The sequence below is a fragment of the Schistocerca americana genome, chromosome 8, assembly GCF_021461395.2.
Source record: "Schistocerca americana isolate TAMUIC-IGC-003095 chromosome 8, iqSchAmer2.1, whole genome shotgun sequence".
Classification (NCBI taxonomy): domain Eukaryota; kingdom Metazoa; phylum Arthropoda; class Insecta; order Orthoptera; family Acrididae; genus Schistocerca; species Schistocerca americana.
Window position 1 is genome coordinate 255,666,046 of NC_060126.1, and position 18,848 is coordinate 255,684,893.

General features: G+C 43.0%; 1 protein-coding gene across 1 annotated transcript in view; it reads right to left on the reverse strand.

Annotated features, from left to right (window-relative positions):
• The window catches only part of LOC124545745 (alpha-tocopherol transfer protein-like), a 92,860-nt gene extending 81,911 nt beyond the window's left edge, over positions 1–10,949 (reverse strand). The window contains exon 1 of the mRNA XM_047124687.1: positions 10,861–10,949. The gene's annotated coding sequence lies outside the window, so the exon portion shown is untranslated. The remainder of the gene's footprint in view (positions 1–10,860) is intronic.
• Positions 10,950–18,848: the final 7,899 nt, after the last annotated feature.

The window sequence follows — 18,848 nt, forward strand, 5'->3', positions numbered from 1 at the left end:
GTTTTTATATTATAGGCCATTTCATACAAATGTTACACGAAAGGAACACCTTTGCCGGCTTCAAAAAAATTAAATTTTATATTCTTTCGTATGTGGGTTACTAGTATCCCCTACGGAGAAGCAAGTAGCAGTCACTCAGGTGACAGCCTTGCGCTACGTCGGCCAGTAGTACTCAGTTGTTTGCTGAGTCAGGCTCTTAATGATTTTCCCCGCCGGTCGATAAGAAGAAGTTATATAACAATAACAGCGGAGGACGTAGCACAAAGGGCGAGAGGACGGCCACGTATCTGCACTGAGCTTCAGCAGATAAGTCTCCTGTCGCACGATATAGTGCGCCTCATCTCGTGACGAGGCAGTTACCTCCTTTGTAGAAAAGCTAAAGCCACACTTCCGTAGCCCACGAGTTCTTAAAGTTCGTATTCCCAGCTCGCACTGATTTCTCTTTAACACAGTTTCGTTTTACACAGTTTAGCCAATCTAAAGGAATGTTCACGTCAGATGTAGCTTCCGAATACATGGTGACGTACTCACAACAGGAATTAGTCTGCATCTGAATACTTTGTAGTAAATATACGGTTAAAATGGCTCTAAGCATTATGGGACTTAACATCTGAGGTCATCAGTCTCCTAGACTTAGAACTACTTAAACCTAACTAACCTAATGACATCACACACAGCCATGCCCGAGGCAGGATTCGAACCTGCGACCGCAGCGGCAGCGCGGTTCCGGACTGAAGCGCCTAGAACCGCTCGGCCACAGCGGTAGGCAGTAAATATATTCTTCTTATCTTTTAGTATTCAACCTTGAGGTTGGTTTGCAGCAGAGCGCCATTCCTCTCTTCTGTCTGCCTTCCTCTTCATTTCCAAGTATGTGTTACATCCAACGTCATTCGTGATCTGTTGCATGTATGATATCCTTGGTCGCCCACGCCGATTCCTTCCCTCACTAGCTCTTTCTGTTATTGTTCCAATGACGTCGTGTCGTAGGATGTGCCCTACAAGTTTGTCTCTTCTTGTTCGGATGTGGCTCCACGGAGATCTGGTTTCCTGTACTCTTTTAAGCACCTCTTCATTAGTTACTTTGGCTTTCCAGCTGATCTTCATCATCCTACTATAGCACCACATCTCCTGGGCCTCTAGCCGTCTTCTCTCTTCTCTTCCAATTGTCCAAGTTTCACAACCGTAAATATATATGAAGCACAATAATCACACAGACTCAGTCGAAGTTAATACCGGGTGGTTATAATTAAAGTGCAGCTACTCACAGAGTCCAGTGTGGGCTGTAATTGTCGTATGGCAGCGAAACTCAGAAGATATTCTAATGCATTAATGGGAAAACGATGTACGCTGGAAAAAAAACGAAGTCCAATTTTGGTCACCAGGTGCAAATCTGGAGCTGCGATTGCAAGAAAGACGTATAGAAATGTTAGCATATGTAATGAATTAGGAACGGGATGTGGGAGAAAAAGTTCAAACAAGTGAGAAAGGCATAAAGTTAATATTATCAATGACCGTTGCTGGCACAATTCGCTCAATATGACCACCGGAGACGTCGACGAGGTAATACAGTCGTATGATGACGTGTTCCTGTATACTGGCCTTCAGATCAGGTAGAGACCGAACGTGTCCCTGGTGAACGCGTTCTTTTCGATATCCTCACAACCAGAAGTCACTTGGATTCAGATCGGGTGATCTCGTGGGCCATGCATCTGGAAAACCTCTAGTGGTAACAAGTTCGTGGAAAGTTGCATTATGCAGATCTTTCACTAGGCGAGTGACATTGATGTTGCCTATCTTGCATGAAAACAGTGGTTTCCATGCAGCTGCACTCTTCCAAAGCGGAAATCACATACTGTACAAGGAAGCCTCGATAACACGCAGACGTCACGTTACACCTGGCAGGGCCTCTGCGTGTACTCCTTCTACTGCGTCAGATTTGACATACATTGGAAGACGTTTCCCGCCTCCACATGTGTGCTATGTCATGTGAGTTATAGGGAAGAAATACGAATGTCGTAATGTCGTAATTTTAGTCTCAGCATTTTTGTATGTATGTAGATATCCAGATCGACAAATAGCTGCAAAACCCATTAGATGTGCAGTAAACCAGAGACCGGGCAGCGGGAACGGCAGAGTCCAGAGATGTCCACCATCGCAGATATCTACCTGCTATACGATGCCGAGAGATCCATTTTCTGCAATGTGAAAATTATTGTGAAGTCAAAAAACCGTTGTATTTTGTTTGTGATACGGTTCCTGGAGATTCTGACACTGTCAGACAGTTAGCTGAGTTCCCGTTTTGCCACACGACGCAGCAGATTGCCCGACGGGAGATAATATTGGGAAACAGTTTGCCCGCATCGGTAAATGTAACTGTTGAGGGATGTGGGAGTTAGCTCGTTCCGAAATTTGTACGATCTGCGAATTTGATTAATTAAGCCACGAATGCATTTACATGAATTAGGGAGGTCGCCTACTTGAGTTAGAAGCTGGTGCAGAAAAGCTGTGTATTTGTGAGGCTGAATAATTCCTGTGGAATTTAGTTTATTTGGACTTTAGGGGTTCGTTCTACAGTTCCGTGAAAGGGTATTAGCAAATCAGCCGGCCGAAGCTGAAGTTATAAGAGTTCGTGCTTATTTGGTGGTTGTTGGTTGTAGGTTTATTGTGATTTCCGAGCGGAGGTGTCGATGTAATTCATATTTTGTTTGGAAATCGCTAACGACTAATAGATTGGGAACTTTGTCTTATTTTGCTACTGCACGCAGCTTGTTATGTGAAGTTTGCTATCCACGTCAACGTGTAAAGAAAGGGAATTGAAGGTAAGAAAACAGAAAAGTTCGAACCATATTACGAGGCACTGTGTAACCATTTTACGACTATTGAAGAGATACTTGACGAGTGACTTCCGTAATTTGTTTGAAGTAATGGGACCGCACATTCTCAACGCCTGCAATGTTTGAATTTCGAGTTACCATTCAATTGCAGTATTTATAGTGCCGGTGACACGTAGATTTTTTTGGTTTTTTGTTAATTTGATTCCGTTGGACCTGACATAGTTACCTTGTCACTCGATCGCACGTGTGTGCGAAGTGTGTAAATGATAACTGAGCTGTTATCAAATAGAAAGAAAGATAGGTGAGACTAGTGAAGGAAGTAAAACTCAAAAACCTGTCTCCTAGTTTCGTAGTGAGAGTATATTAACGTCTGGTCCATTTAATCCCCCAAACCACCCAACCAAGTATATTAACGTATGCTATGAGAAGCAAAAGATTTTAAATGGTGTGTATATTCATCGTTTTTTTTTTGATGAAATATATCAATACGACCAAATTCCACGTACAGTTTCTAGCTATTTGAAAGTGATTTACATATGAGAAACTATCTGCGAGTACGCGTGATGTGTAACAGAATTTTGAATCAAAGGTATTAATTATTCTCTGTGTTACGTCAAACGAACGCGAAAAAAGGCCAGATTTAATAGGAACTAAATCCAAAGCGAGATAAAAAATAAAGTTAAATGAAATTATCGTTAATACTTTAGTACTAAGAATTCTAGATCAGAGACGCTATTTACGTAATAGCAACTGTTCTTTCGAGAACAAGTTACTGTCTTCGTATATATAGTTAAAGGCTACCCAGCCATTGACCTTCGTCTGTGCGAATGCGCACAGGTTGCCCAAACTCTTACGGGAATCGCCAAAGCGTGCGCGAGTAATGAGTGTGTGGGCAAATGTCTATAAGGTACAATACATAGGTAGAATTGTGGACAGTTGGGAATGTGAGTCTCACGGGAAGCGTGCAAGGGATAAGTCCCTGCAGTCGCACTATTCATCTGTGTCCTCGGTGGCTCAGATCGATAGAGCGTCTGCCATGTAAGCAGGAGATCCCGGGTTCGGGTCCCGGTCGGGGCACTTATTTTCAGCTGTCCACATCGAGGTATATCAAAAACACCTGTCGGCAGCTGAGGTTTTCAGTTAGTCATCAGATAAAAACATGCCGACCGTTTTAAACAATGATCGTTCAGTTTCCTTAGTGGCATCTTTTTGCAAAACATTCGCGAAAGTAATGTACTGAATAGTAGTCTCACAGTTAAGTAGAAGCAATTTACTTAGCATATCACAGTTTGGATTCCATCCACCCTAAAAACTAAGCTAAACCCCACTTGAACAGACCATGAAGGCCCAAGGGTACCGACTGTCCCCAGTGTCATTCTCAGCCCACAGGTGTCTCTGGATGCGGGTGTGGAGGGGCACGTGGTAATCACATCGCCCTCTCGGCCATATGTCAGTTTACGAGACCGGAGCTGCTACTTTTCAATCAAGCAGCTCCTCAGTTTGCCTGACAAGGGCTGAGTGCACCCCATTTGCCAGACCGATGGTCGCCCATCCGACTGCTAGCCCAGCCCTTTAGCGCTTAACTTCGGTGTTCTGACGGGAGCCGGTGCAATTAATGCGGAAAGATCGTTTGGTATGCATTCACCCACCAAATATTAAAAACTTAAGCAATATAATATCACTAAATTGTATTTCTGTGATCTTTCCAAGGCTATTAGATTATGTCATACTCTTAGAAAAACTTAAGTTTTATGGAATTGAATCATACTTAAAAAACGTAAAGCAAGAAGGTTGTCTTGAATAATTCAAACAATGCTGGAAAGGGAAAATATTTTAGAGACTGGGGAGAAATTACAAAGAGTCCCACATGGTTCAATTTTGAATCCACTCTTATTCCTTATATGCGTCATCAAGCACTTAACATTCAACAAGCAGAATCGGTACTTTTTGCAGATGATACTAGTGTTATAATAAATCCGTTTAGAAAGAAAGCATCAGAAGAGACTGTTCATGAAGGTTTTCGAAGATTTATTTAGTGGTTCTCTGAAAATCGAGTCTTACTTGAGTCTGAAGAAACGCACTATAATCAGCTCTGTACAACGAATTGAATCATAGCAACAACTGCTGCAGCTCATGAGCAGGAGACAATAAGGAGATTAGAATGCTCCGAATTTTTGGGTGTACATACTGATCAAAACTCGAACTGGAAGAAGCGTATTACCAAGCTCAAACCATTAAGTTCAGCTACTTTTGCTCTTGGAATAGTGACTAGTCTTGGAAACTAACGAATGAATCTCCTGACGTAATTTGCATATTCCCACTCAGTAATGTCTTATGAAACAAATTTCTGGTGTAAATACTAACTTAGAAAGTAAGTACTGATTGCACACAAGCGAGCAGTAAGAGTAATGTGTGGTGTTCACTCGCAGTCATCACGTAGACAACTCTTCAATGAGTTAGGCATTTCAGCTGCACCATCACAGTACATATAATCGCTAATGAAACTCATCATAAATAATCCGTCACAGTTTTAACAGAATAATAATGCACACACCAACAACACCAGAGAAAGTAATGAGCTTTATCACCCATAATCAGTAGCTCATAAAGCTCATGCAGGAACAACAAATTGTGATCATTCGCACTATGAGCTAAAATGCCTGATAGGTAGCAAGATAAGTTTTAAATGTAACCCATAATCATTTCTACCGAACAATGCTCTATATTTCACGGACGAATTTCTAATTAGAACTAACACGTTCCACATCACTTAGATAAAAGAATCGTTCAAATGGTCTGTGGGACATATAACAAATTAATAACTATGACCGAAGCAGAGAGGATGTAAAATGTAGACAGGCAATGGAACAAAAGCGTCTCTGAAGAAGAGACATTTGCTGGCATCGAATATGGACTTAAGTGTTAGGCAGTGACCTCTGAAGGTATTTATCTGGCGTGTATCCATGTATACTATCTGATCAAAAGTATCTGGACACCGCCAGTAACATACGTTTTTCATATTAGGTACATTGTGCAGTCAGCTACTGCCAGGCACTCAATATTAGATACCTCAGTAGTCATTAGACATCGTGAGAGAGCAGAATGGGGCGCTCTGTGGAACTCATGGTCTTCGAACGTGGTCAGGTGATTGGGTATCACTTTTGTCATATGTCTGTACGCAAGATTTCCACACCCCTAAAGATCCCTAGGTCCACTGTTTCCGGTGTGATAATGAAGTGGAAACGTGAAGGGACACGTACAGCCCAAAATCGTACAGGCTGCCTCGTCTGTTAACTGACAGAGACCGCCGACAGTTGGAAAGGGTCGTAATGTGTAATAGGCAGACATCTAACCAGACCATCACACAGGAATGCCAAACTGCATCAGGATCCACTACTATGGAAGTTAGGCGGGAGGTGAGAATATTTGAATTTCATGGCCGAGAGTCTGTTCATAAGCCTCACATCACGCCGGTAAATGGCAAGCGACGCCTCTCTCGGTGAAGGAGCGTAAACATTGGACTATTGAACAGTGCGAAAATGTTGTATGGAGTGACGAATCACGGAACACAATGTGGCGATCTGATGGCAGCATGTGGGTATGACGAATGCCCGCTGAACGTCATCTGCAAGCGTGTGTAGTGCCAACAGTAAAATTCGGAGGCGGTGGTGTTATGATGTGGTCGTGTCTGTCATGGAGGGGTCTTGCACTCCTTATTTTGTGTGGCACTATCACAGCACAGGCCTACATTAATGTTTTAAGCATCTTCTTGCTTCCCGCTGTTGAATAGTAGATCGGGGATGGCGACTGCATCTTCCAACACGATCGAGCACCTGTTCATAATGCACAGCGTGTGGCGGACTGGTTACACGACAATAACATGTCTGTAATGGACTGGCCTGCACCGAGTCCTGACCTGAATCCTATAGAACACCTTTGGGATGTTTTGAAACTCTGACTTCGTGCCAGGCCTCACCGATCGACTACAATACCTCTCTTCAGTGCAGCACTCCGTGAAGAAAGGGATGCCATTCTCCATAAAACCTTCCAGCACCTGTTTGAACATATGCCTGCGAGAGCGGAAACTGTGAACAAGGCTAAGGGCGGACCAACACCATATTGAATTCCAGCATTACCGATGGAGGATGCCACGACATTGTAAGTAATTTTCAGGCAGGTGTCCGGATACATTTGATCACATAGTGTATAGAAGTGAAACACCGACGAATACTAGTTTACACAATAAGAGAAAGAAGCTTTTGAAACGCTGAAAATTAGATGGGTAGATCACATAACTAATGAAGGGATACTAAACAGAATTGGGGAGACAATAAATTTGTGGCACAACTTGACTAAAAGAAGGGACCCGTTGACAGGACACATTCTGAGACATGAAGGGACCACCAGCAGAGCACTGGACAGAAGTGTGGGAGATAAATCGTTTGGTGAGACCAAGAGTTGAATACAGTAAGCAGATTCAGAAGGATATAGGCTGCAGTTGTTATTCGGAGATGAATAGGATTGCACAGGATAAAATAGCATGGAGAGCTGCATAAAACCATTCTCCGGACACTACCACAACTAACTAACTAACAGTCGTCTGCACGATTCACAGCAGAATGGCTCCAGTTTGAAAATGTTGAGGCTTCATGCAGGGCTTGAAGACAGAATCTTTCACAGGAAATGTTCTTACCTACAGAGCAATCCTAGCTCACTTCACTGTCGATCTTTTTGATTCATACCTGTTTCCTAATGGGTACTGTAAGACTAATCACTTTAGACACCAAGTACGTGAACACGCATTTTTTGTGTACAGGGAATTAGGAGCGATTGTACATTTTATTATCAGCTCACACTCAATGAGTATTTGCTTGGTTCATTCTTCAGTTTCATCTCTGTAGCGACATGCCTAAGCAAATAATGGTAACCTTGTTCAAGAGATGACTGCAATGCTTACGATACATTTGATATTACGAATTGTAGGAGCAGTAGTTTAAGATACGGCTAATATAGTACCTATTTTATCGATTTATAGTGGATATATTGTAAATATTAAAGTAAGTGCTGCGGGAAAATTCATTTTGCTCATTAACATTCTTCTCAGATTCCTTTCTTCTGTCAGAATAAAATTACAGCTCTTCAAGTACATCAAGATACCGTCACTTGTTGATTCCATGACACTTTCTGACTTGTTGTTGTCGATACGAGTGATTCTATGGTTGTGGGTTGATAAACGTTCACGATGACGTTCTCCAGTAAATATACAATGGCTGGAGTGCTCCCTCGTTACACTAACATGGACGGGTTTCACAGATGGACTGTGGCTGGCGCAGGTTGTGGCCTGCGACACGCATAAACATATTAACGCCTCGCTCGAAAGCCAAGTACGGTGCACCCTAGAGGCCACACTCTTTCACCAGACTTTTACCTTGCAGCTTCTTTGCGAATTTAAATATTACTGTTTGTAAAAATTTATAAATGCTTTTATGACCTGATTCATTTTGTCATTTTTATCGTAGACTACATTAAGATTCCTGAGTATTTTGGTTTTCTTAAATAAACCCAAGTGCAAGTTGTGTTTTAGAAGATAGAGGACTCAACTAATGCGAATTACATATTTATTAATTTCGCATATTCTGTTTTACGAAAGAGAAAACTTAAATTGTCCAGTTTACTGTTAAATTCTTTTCCCGGATTTGTATTTCTACTTTTATCTTTTATTTTCGTTCTATATTTTTGATTTTAATAATTCTCTTTATTTTTTAGACAATTCACATTATTTTAAGCTGAAAGTATCTTTTGTACTCTCTATCAATGTACTGGTGACTGACTTGTGCGTCGCATCCTGTGCTCGTTGTTACTTAGCTTTATGTCACGTTCTTACCACTACTGACAAACGATCCCTTCCAGCTCTTGGTTCGTGATGTTTTAATGTTATTTATGGTACCATTGTCGGTATTTTCTACTTTATACTTTTGAAAAAGTAGCTGCGAATTGCATATTTCTTGTTGATTATGTAAGTTCATGACAAGCTTGTTGCGTCGTATATTCCATTATCAAATGTTCGTGTTGACGTTACAGTTATACATCATTTTATTCTACGCCTATTATAACAGTACTGTGAGATTTTATTTTATAATATTATACTTATGTCTAGATGTAGTGGGGTCCATAAATCATCTTGCAGCGCAAGTTTTTTCATGTGCAGTCTTCTTAATTTGACACGTATTTACTTTCTGCAAAAGAATTGTGGAATAACGGTGAAATTTCGTGGTAGTTTTTGTCAGTCGTCAAATGACAGATCATTTTAATGACTTTTATGTCTACAAGTTAATATTATCTTAGGCAGTCAAAGACAGTTTTTGTCAGATATATTGTGCATTATGTGGATGTGTGATGTTAATGTTGTGTATTGTGTTTTGTTTATCGTGTTGTGTTTATCTCTTTTCTTTTTCTGTAGTGTCAATAAAGTTTTCCAGACAATTTTTTTGTTTGAGTTCCGTCTGTCCGTTTAGGACGTCATTCAGATATACCTTTGTCTGTACATAGCTTTCTAGTTCTTTCAAAATGTTCATGGTTTGACCCTTTGGTATCTTATGTAGAATTTTCCAGAGCGTTTTGTGTTATGTCTAGTCGATGATTTTCATTTTATTAAGTGTAGGCATAAACTTTACTGGTTGTTTTCGTAATCTCAAATGTATTGTTTAAATTTGATACTGAAACTGTTCGTTCGATCTAAAACCTATAGCAGTCATTGTAGGTTATATCGTCTACACCCGAATTAGAAAAGATAAAGCCATCGCTTTTTCCTGATACCAACTTCGTTCGTAAGGTACTGGTAGTGTGAAATGCTAGTTGTATTTTCGTATTCGTTAAGAAGCTATTTATTTTGTGTGATATATTCCCCACGTATGGTGCTGGTACATATGTCAATTTGGATTTAGTTGTTTCATCTCTTTTCAGTGTTTCGTCATCATGTATGTTATCTGATTTATGTTGAGTTTGGTCTTTGTAGCTTTTAAGTACTACGTTTAGATGGAATTTTTGTCCTTGATGTGTGTTGTAGTAATGTAATTTCATTTGGTATTGCTTATTCTTCCAACGATAAGTGTATGGTTTGCACATATATGCAACCTGGTATGGCATGAAGTTTTACTGAAGATAATGTCTGTAGTTGCAGCTTTTCTGTAAATGCAGATATATTTTGATTATTATCATTGCCTATTTTTAGGTGTAAGGAACTGATGGATTTGTTGTTTTCTGTTTCGATTGTTTAACAGTTGGTGAATTGTTTATGTACCAGTGTTGTCCCCATTTATTAGCAGTACTTATCGTTTACATACCAAAAGTACGAATATGTTATTTACGTATTTACTGGAAGTAAATACCTAAACGTTAGGGTCAAACGTACTATGCAAGTCGCAACTCACCTTGAGCTCTCTCTGATTCTGTAGCGTCTTTTGGATGATCTGTGTTACACATGTGTAATGTTTGTATTGTCAGACCACATTTTTTCTTTTCCCAGTTTAGATCTGTAGATGATACGCTGATCAGATGAAAACCATTCATTATTAATAAAAGATAACTAGTGATTCAAACGGTGTTTTCCATTCATCATACCGATAGATATCATCGTTTTCCTTGAGAGGTTGTCGGTATTATGAAAGTTAGAATTGACATTGCGGGGCTGCTGCCTTTTTCACACTAGTTTTGAAACAGTTCATTTCGATCTTCTCCCGAAATTCGTAACATCCCATGTACTACACTAATGTGGAAGCAGAGCGGCAGCTATTATGTTTTGCGTTTCCCTGGCACTTCGAGACCGCCACGTTAAAATTAGACGAACTACGAGAACCTTTACCGACATGCTGAGACTGCTGGTACTAGACGTCCATTTGTAGCAGAGATCACTAGGTACATGAGACTGAAGATCGTTTCATGAACAAAAATCTCATGAAGCATTATTAGACGTAGTCATCTTGTCCTCTATACCGTTATCAGGCAAATTGTACAAGTCGCAACTCACCTTAAACACTCTCTGTTTCTGTAGCGTGTCCTGAGTGATGCGTCCTCCGTTTGCTGCAGAGGCTGTCTCCAGAAACACACCTGACGACAGTCTTCCGAAGAGCTAGAGTGGAGCCTGCGTTATCGCTCAGAGAACTGAAGATGATTACAGGAGATCGATAGGCGAGCGCGCCTTATCTCCGGCACGTAATGGGTGCTGCTGCCGGCCGTGTGGCCGATACAGGCTTTCAACCTGGCCAAGAGGGCCGAAAGGAAATGATTTGAGGCATCTGTGCGTTGACTAGCACTGCAGTAATCCGGGGTGCCATGTAGTGCTGGCACTTGCAGTGTTGCCGACCCCCGTGCAGTTTCCAATTCTCCATGCAGACACTGCACATCTCACAAAGGGACGGCACCTATTTTTATTTATTTCTTTATTCTTCACAATTACAGCCTATTATCTGAAAATCTAAAATAGATCACACAAATCACATATATATTACTACAAACCTAAATTAAATCCTTAGCCAATTACCCAATTACTATTGTTTTCGTTAAAGAATAATTATTAATTATTATTGCTTTTAGTTACTTAATTTGCCTTTCTTTAACTTTCTTCTGTAAGTACGAACTTTGTTGTAGAACCTCTCTCTTATTTACGTGTGGTAATAAAAAAATTCACTTTCAAAAGAATTACGTGCATTTAAAAATTACGTGAACTCATATTGACTGATTAAGAATATTTAGTTGAGAATTAAATCCTTTACATCATTCGGCCTTGGCACACATTTTCTAAATGCAGTGGATTTTTTGTTAAATATTTACTGAATTCTATCCCGGCGTTAACTATGGAACACAAGATTATCTCTATTAGCAGAAAATGGTTAATTATTGCCAAGCCGACATTTAATTATCACTGATCAAACCTACTTCGCTATACATTTAAGTTATTTGAAAGAACCAAAATTGTTAAATTTCAATGTTAACTAACATTAACTATCCGCCTACGAATGCACAAACGTATAATTAGTTTAAAATTCATCAGTCTCAGGATTACTGTAAAAGAAGAACAATTTCTTAATTCACTGTTAATTTTTATCTATCTGTTCCCGATTTACGGGTTTGGTTGATTTTCCTTTAGCGGAACAATTTTTTAAATGTGCCGCCGCTGCAAATCGATCGGTCGCGGCACAGCCCAGCAACACCGCTAAAAATGCCGAAAATTCTTTAAAGAAATTTTATAGATGACATGGGCAAGCTAATTTACATTAATAATACACACTTTTGATAAATTCTGATATATTTAGATCAATCAATAATTCAACTCACATTAATTTGTAACTTCTGCTCTAATGGCGGCTAAATCTAGACAGAGACAAAAGAAGTCTACACATTCATAAATCGCTTCAACACAGCTTCCTCTCGCATTCAGCTCTACACAGAGAAGACCAAAGAATACGCTGTACATGGTTCTTTTATACTACTGCTGACTATTAACATTTCTTTGTAATTTGACAATATTATTCTCCTCTGGCTAAATTTCACACCTCTGTTATCGCAGATACTGACACATTTCACAATCACATAACAAATATAGAAAAATTACTATCCTAAATACAGAGAGAATATTACTACAAAAAATACACTCCTGGAAATGGAAAAAAGAACACATTGACACCGGTGTGTCAGACCCACCATACTTGCTCTGGACACTGCGAGAGGGCTGTACAAGCAATGATCACACGCACGGCACAGTGGACACACCAGGAACCGCGGTGTTGGCCGTCGAATGGCGCTAGCTGCGCAGCATTTGTGCACCGCCGCCGTCAGTGTCAGCCAGTTTGCCGTGGCATACGGAGCTCCATCGCAGTCTTTAACACTGGTAGCATGCCGCGACAGCGTGGACGTGAACCGTATGTGCAGTTGACGGACTTTGAGCGAGGGCGTATAGTGGGCATGCGGGAGGCCGGGTGGACGTACCGCCGAATTGCTCAACACGTGGGGCGTGAGGTCTCCACAGTACATCGATGTTGTCGCCAGTGGTCGGCGGAAGGTGCACGTGCCCGTCGACCTGGGACCGGACCGCAGCGACGCACGGATGCGCGCCAAGACCGTAGGATCCTACGCAGTGCCGTAGGGGACCGCACCGCCACTTCCCAGCAAATTAGGGACACTGTTGCTCCTGGGGTATCGGCGAGGACCATTCGCAACCGTCTCCATGAAGCTGGGCTACGGTCCCGCACACCGTTAGGCCGTCTTCCGCTCACGCCCCAACATCATGCAGCCCGCCTCCAGTGGTGTCGCGACAGGCGTGAATGGAGGGACGAATGGAGACGTGTCGTCTTCAGCGATGAGAGTCGCTTCTGCCTTGGTGCCAATGATGGTCGTATGCGTGTTTGGCGCCGTGCAGGTGAGCGCCACAATCAGGACTGCATACGACCGAGGCACACAGGGCCAACACCCGGCATCATGGTGTGGGAAGCGATCTCCTACACTGGCCGTACACCACTGGTGATCGTCGAGGGGACACTGAATAGTGCACGGTACATCCAAACCGTCATCGAACCCATCGTTCTACCATTCCTAGACCGGCAAGGGAACTTGCTGTTCCAACAGGACAATGCACGTCCGCATGTATTCCGTGCCACCCAACGTGCTCTAGAAGGTGTAAGTCAACTACCCTGGCCAGCAAGATCTCCGGATCTGTCCCCCATTGAGCATGTTTGGGACTGGATGAAGCGTCGTCTCACGCGGTCTGCACGTCCAGCACGAACGCTGGTCCAACTGAGGCGCCAGGTGGAAATGGCATGGCAAGCCGTTCCACAGGACTACATCGAGCATCTCTACGATCGTCTCCATGGGAGAATAGCAGCCTGCATTGCTGCGAAAGGTGGATATACACTGCACTAGTGCCGACATTGTGCATGCTCTGTTGCCTGTGTCTATGTGCCTGTGGTTCTGTCAGTGTGATCATGTGATGTATCTGACCCCAGGAATGTGTCAATAAAGTTTCCCCTTCCTGGGACAATGAATTCACGGTGTTCTTATTTCAATTTCCAGGAGTGTATTACGATAATAACAAATGTCTTTTACACAAAATTCAATAATATTTTTTGTTCAATAATTACGGTATATACAACTAGCTCAGAGCGGCGTATATGGTACAAATAAACTCTTGTTCATTAATAGCGTGAGTTTGCCAGGGAACGTTACAAAACCTAAATTAAATCCTTAGCCAATTACCCAGCTACTAATCTACCACATGCACTACAGAATTTGTTCTCCGTTTGTTCTTTTATTTTTGGGCATTTAACTTGTAGATGGTTGTCTCTGCTGCTGTAACCGCCCTCATTGTATTCCGGTCAACAGTCATTGTCTGCTGGATTCCTTTGGCGTCGGGCAGTACATCAGCAGCGTTTCCGCTACAGCAAGTAATTCCACCCATCACTGTTACTTCTTAAAGTCTACACTTCCATGATCACTTGCAATAACGCAGTGTAGATTCTCGGGGCAGTATTTCACTCGGTGGTCGCCGATCTCAATTATCTTCTCTCCATCTGCAGAGTATATTGTCTAGCCTGGATGGCAATATGATGACTTTGGTTGAATGTCTCGTGAGGTCTTCCTTGGCCTTCCTGGGGACCACTCCTGTTTATCATCAAAGATTTCGTGCGAATTTATGATAAATGCAGGGCTTGAACGGAAATGGAAGTGGCAGAAGTAGGAACGCCACATGACCAATAGCTTTTCCTAAATAAGATTTTCGGCGCGGATCTTGCCATTTATTTTGGTGTAGGTTCCAGACAGCGGCTGGCGCAGTGGAAAGATTACATAACGATGGCCATGGAGTCGTCTCCCTACGCGAAAATAATATTTTTAAAAAATTTTCAGGTCTAATATTATACACTCCTGGAAATGGAAAAAAGAACACATTGACACCGGTGTGTCAGACCCACCATACTTGCTCCGGACACTGCGAGAGGGCTGTACAAGCAATGATCACACGCACGGCACAGCGGATACACCAGGAACCGCGGTGTTGGCCGTCGAATGGCGCTAGCTGCGCAGCATTTGTGCACCGCCGCCGTCAGTGTCAGCCAGTTTGCCGTGGCATACGGAGCTCCATCGCAGTCTTTAACACTGGTAGCATGCCGCGACAGCGTGGACGTGAACCGTATGTGCAGTTGACGGACTTTGAGCGAGGGCGTATAGTGGGCATGCGGGAGGCCGGGTGGACGTACCGCCGAATTGCTCAACACGTGGGGCGTGAGGTCTCCACAGTACATCGATGTTGTCGCCAGTGGTCGGCGGAAGGTGCACGTGCCCGTCGACCAGGGACCGGACCGCAGCGACGCACGGATGCACGCCAAGACCGTAGGATCCTACGCAGTGCCGTAGGGGACCGCACCGCCACTTCCCAGCAAATTAGGGACACTGTTGCTCCTGGGGTATCGGCGAGGACCATTCGCAAGCGTCTCCATGAAGCTGGGATACGGTCCCGCACACCGTTAGGCCGTCTTCCGCTCACGCCCCAACATCGTGCAGCCCGCCTCCAGTGGTGTCGCGACAGGCGTGAATGGAGGGACGAATGGAGACGTGTCGTCTTCAGCGATGAGAGTCGCTTCTGCCTTGGTGCCAATGATGGTCGTATGCGTGTTTGGCGCCGTGCAGGTGAGCGCCACAATCAGGACTGCATACGACCGAGGCACACAGGGCCAACACCCGGCATCATGGCGTGGGGAGCGATCTCCTACACTGTCCGTACACCACTGGTGATCGTCGAGGGGACACTGAATAGTGCGCGGTACATCCAAACCGTCATCGAACCCATCGTTCTACCATTCCTAGACCGGCAAGGGAACTTGCTGTTCCAACAGGACAGTGCACGTCCGCATGTATCCCGTGCCACCCAACGTGCTCTAGAAGGTGTAAGTCAACTACCCTGGCCAGCAAGATCTCCGGATCTGTCCCCCATTGAGCATGTTTGGGACTGGATGAAGCGTCGTCTCACGCGGTCTGCACGTCCAGCACGAACGCTGGTCCAACTGAGGCGCCAGGTGGAAATGGCATGGCAAGCCGTTCCACAGGACTACATCCAGCATCTCTACGATCGTCTCCATGAGAGAATAGCAGCCTGCATTGCTGCGAAAGGTGGATATACACTGTACTAGTGCCGACATTGTGCATGTTCTGTTGCCTGTGACTATGGGCCTGTGGTTCTGTCAGTGTGATCATGTGATGTATCTGACCCCAGGAATGTGTCAATAAATTTCCCCTTCCTGGGACAATGAATTCACGGTGTTCTTATTTCAATTTCCAGGAGTGTATATATGCTCCATACAAAAAATAATGCTCAGTATATTCTATTTACTTATATTTTCCAAAAAGGCATGAAAAGGAAAATTTGCTGCTGCAAATTAGTATCCATGAAAGAATTGTACTTACAGCATTAACAAAAACATGGGAAATAACTTTCCAAATAAGGAGTATAATTCGAGCGTACAGGAGTTTGTTAATGGCGGTTTGCTGCCAAACTGTTCGATGAGAAAGAACCTTTTATGAATGTTAACCAAGTTAGCTTTCCAATAGGAACATTAAAACAACAATGTAGCTATGAAACGGGCCTTTTAAAACATTGCAAGATGCAGAGAAAATTACTGCTTCCCCTGTTTTCACAATTAATATCATCCCAGAAAGTGTAAATCATAAGCTGCAGAAGAATAAAAGCATCTAAATTCATTTAAAAAGTTCTCACCTATGAGTTACAATCCCTTCCTGGAAATTTATTTGCCATCCATAACTTACCTTTGCCTTTCATTTTCATTTAAATTAGGGAAGTATTAATAAATACAGTACATTTCGGTTTATTTGTACAATAAATGACGTAAAACTTGAAAATAAAAAAGTATTCCTATAGACACTCGACCCTACGATCTGCGAATTACTCTTTCCGCTGCGCCAACAGCTGCCTGGAAATCACGTCAACATAGACGGGGGTGGCAAAAGTCGTGGTATACCTCCTAAAATAGTAACGGACCTCCTTTTACCCAGTGTGGTGCAGCAACTCGACGTGGAATGGACTCAACAAGTTGGAAGTCCCCTGTAGAAATAGTGAGCCAAGATGTCTCCATAGGCATTCGTAAATGCGAATGTGTTGACGGTGCAGTATTTTGTGCACGAATGCACCTCTCGATTATGTCCCGTAAATGTTCGATGGCATCCGTGTGGTACAATCACTCACTCGAGTTGTTCAGAATGTTCTTCAAACCAATCACTAACAATTATCACCCATAAAAATTCCATGGTTATTTGGGAACAGGAAGTCCATGAACGGCTGAACATTGTCTCCAAGGAGCCGATCATAACCATTTCCAGCCAATGACAGTTCAGTTGGACCGGAGGGTCCAGTCCATTACGTGTAAACAAAGCCCACATCATTATGGAGCCGCCACCAGCTTGCACAGTGGCTTCTTGACAATTTGCGTCCACGGCTTCGTGAGGTTTGCGCCAAACTCGAACCCTACCATCAGCTCCTACCAAATGAAATCGCGATTTATCTGATCAGGCCATGGTTTTCCAGCCAAATTTCGCCGCGCTATGCTAACGGATACGTTTTTTGTACGTCCCTCATTGATTACTGCGGTCATTTCCGGTAGTGTACCTTGACTCTTAACGTTGACAAATCTACGCAAACGCTGTTGCTTCCCATCATTAAAAGAAAGGCCTTTGGCCACTGTATTATCCGTGGTGGAAGGTAATGCCTGAAATTTGGTATTCTCGGCACACTCTTGACACTGTGGATCTAAGAATATTGAATTTCCTATCCCAACGATTTCAGAAATGGAATGTGTCCCCCCCCCCCCCCCCCCCCAATGAACCATGGACCTTGCCGTTGGTGGGGAGGCTTGCGTGCCTCAGCGATACAGATAGCCGTACCATAGGTACAACCACAACGGAGGGGTATCTGTTGAGAGGCCAGACAAACGTGTGGTTCCTGATGAGGGGCAGCAGCCTATTCAGTAGTTGCAGGGGCAACAGTCTGGATGATTGACTGATCTGGTCTTGTAACACTAACCATAACGGCCTTGCTGTGCTGGTACTGTGAACCGCTGAAAGCAAGTGGAAACTACAGCTGTAATTTTTCCCGATGGCATGCAGCTTTACTGTGTGGTTAAACGATGATGGCGTCCTTTTGGCTAAAATATTCCGGAGGTGAAATAGTCCCTCATTCGGATCTCCGGGCGGGGACTACTCAAGAGGACGTCCTTATGAAGAGAAAGAAAACTGGCATTCTACGGATCGGAGCGTGAAATGTCAGATCCCTTAATCGGGCAGGTAGGTTAGAAAATTTGAAAATGGAAACGGATAGGTTAAAGTTAGATATAGTGGGAATTAGTGAAGTCCGGTGGCCGGAAGAACAAGACTTTTGGTCTGGTGAATACAGGATTACAAATACAAAATCAAATAGGGGTAATGCAGGAGTAGATTTAATAATGAATAAAAAATAGGAATGCGGGTAAGCTACTACAAACAGCATAGTGAACGCATTATTGTGGCCAAGATAGACACGAAGCCCACGCCTACTGCAGTAGTACAAGTTTATATGCCAACTAGCTCTGCAGATGACGAAGAAATTGATAAAATGTATGATGAGATAAAAGAAATTATTCAGATAGTCAAGGGAGGTGAAAATTTAATAGTCATGGGTGACTGGAATTCGATAGTAGGGAAAGGGAGAGAAGGAAACGTAGTAGGTGAATATGGATTGGGGGGAAGAAATGAAAGAGGAAGGCGCCTGGTAGAATTTTGCACAGAGCATAACTTAATAATAGCTAACACTTGGTTCAAGAATCATAAAAGAAGGTTGTATACCTGGAAGAATCCTGGAGATACTAAAAGGTATCAGATAGATTACATGATGGTAAGTCAGAGATTTAGGAACCAGGTTTTAAATTGTAAGACATTTCCAGGGGCAGATGTGCACTCTGACCACAATCTGTTGGTTATGAA